Source organism: Microtus oregoni, unplaced genomic scaffold (assembly GCF_018167655.1).
Source record: "Microtus oregoni isolate MIOR12 unplaced genomic scaffold, Mior012 000005F_ref0000423, whole genome shotgun sequence".
Classification (NCBI taxonomy): Eukaryota; Metazoa; Chordata; class Mammalia; order Rodentia; family Cricetidae; genus Microtus; species Microtus oregoni.
In genome coordinates this window covers 20,844,244-20,846,214 of record NW_024543064.1, presented here as the reverse complement: position 1 = coordinate 20,846,214, position 1,971 = coordinate 20,844,244, and the positions used below count along the sequence as shown (strand labels likewise).

Sequence of the window (1,971 nt, the reverse complement as noted above, 5' to 3'; positions counted from 1 at the left end):
ACCTCGATCCCAGCACTCAGGAGGCAGAAGCAGGAGGATCTCTGTGAGTTTGAGGCCAGCCTGATCTAGATAGTAAATTCCAGGACAGTAGAGAGACCCTGTCCAAAAGGGGGGGGGGGGCAGTGAGGTGCTGGAAATAGTACCTCAGACATAGGTGTATGTGATGGGACAGGGGTTGTGAAGAGAAAATGAGGTACTGCACACACGCGAAAAGATCTTAGAATGTCCAGAATGTGGTGAGCACTCAAGAAATGCCTATTGGAACTGGGCGTGTTAGCACAAATCTTTAATCCCAGCAGATCTCTGTGAGTTCTAGGCCAGTCTGTTTACATAGTGAACCTTTGTCTCAAAAAAACAAAAGCACCCCCAACTAAAAAGAGATTCCAGATGGCATTACTATTAATATTCCGTTGGTGCTTACCACCTACTTACCCACCTACAGTGCTCAGTGCCCAGGCAGTGCTGCCTCCGCTACCACGGGACCTTAGTTAAGACCAGAGTTTCTTCCATAGCGGGTGTTCCATGAGCTGGTGTCACACGTGCAGCGTCGTCCACTGGAGTCTAAGATCCTTGTGACCACCTTCAAGCCCAGAGCAGAAGCATCAAAGCCCTTTGGAACTTCAAATTCCTTTTCCTCCCATTCTCTTTTTTTCTTTCTTCCTTCTTTTTAAGTAAACATTATTATTTTAAAATTATTTATTTTTAATTTATATGCATTGGTGTTTTGCCTGCATGTATGTCTGTCTGAGGGTGTTGGATCTTGGGAGTCACAGATAGTTGTTAGCAGCCATGTGGATGTTGGGAATTCAACTCGGGTCCTCTGAACTGTTTGTTCTCTGAACCATCTCTCCCTTTTCTTCCTTCATTCTTTCACTCCTTCCTTCCAGGAGACAGTTTCACTATAGAGGCTTGACTGACCTGGAACTCAGAGATCTTGCCTGTCTCTGCCTCCTGAGTGCCAGGATTAAACATATGTACCACCACACCTCGATTGTATATTTGAAAAAATGATTTATTTCTCTTTTATGTGTATATATGTACACTTGATGTGTGCCTATTGCCAAGGTGGAGTGCTCAACACTGGAAACTCAACAATTGTTCAGCTCTTAACTGCTGAGCCAACTCTAAGCCCATATTCCTTGGACGCGAGTTTAATCTCAGCATTTGGGGAGTTCAGCTTGCAGCAACCACGTGACAGAACACAACTAAACAAAATGTAAACTTCAGTTGCAGAGGACCCCAAGTCCTTTTTGTTCTCCATGTGCATAGTAATGAGGACCGTCGTTGGTCGCCTTCAGATACAGTGAGGATAACAAAAAAAAAAAACACGCAGTTTCCTAAACGCTCTCGAAACAAGACGCTACAAAACTCAACGTGTAAAGCGGCTCTGACTTTTTCACACCAGACGCAGGCGCCGGGACCAACGATCACCAGCTGCCCAGAAATCTAAAAATTATGCTTCCGAAATCTCTTGATGTCGATTCCGCACGCAGAGCAATCGAGTTGCCCTACGTGTGCCACTCACGACAGAAGCCCTTTTTGCCCATGCACGCGCAAGAGCAGGTTGGCAATGTCGGACCACCCATCTTAAGGTGAAGGTGAAAATGAAGTCGACCCAACTTTCAATTCTATATTGCCGACGCTCGGGAGGGAACACTAGAGTCTTCTGAGGCCGAGGGAAGCTTTCACAAAGAGAATGTTTTTCGATTTTTGTATAGACGTAAAGGGAAGGTCGTGAGTCAATATGCAAATTAGAGCAGTGCTTGTCGGGAAGGCGCTAGCGGGCTCGGAGGGAAAGGCAGGCGGCGCTGCCGCCAACCACAGCTTCCAACTCGCAGCGGAAGAACCGCCCGGGGAAGACTAGCTCCGGGAGCACCAAGCTTTAACTAAATCAAAACTGAAATACGGAGCTAGTGCCACTCGTAGCCGTCCATCCTGGTCCAGCCTGACAAAGACACACAGGAGGAGCCA

The 1,971-nt window shown here is 46.9% G+C and overlaps 1 non-coding gene across 1 annotated transcript; it reads right to left on the bottom strand.

Moving 5' to 3' along the window:
* Window positions 1-1,407: 1,407 nt before the first annotated feature.
* Window positions 1,408-1,541, bottom strand: LOC121448965. The gene has a single exon (XR_005974433.1). It is a non-coding gene; the product is annotated as a U11 spliceosomal RNA (small nuclear RNA).
* Window positions 1,542-1,971: the final 430 nt, after the last annotated feature.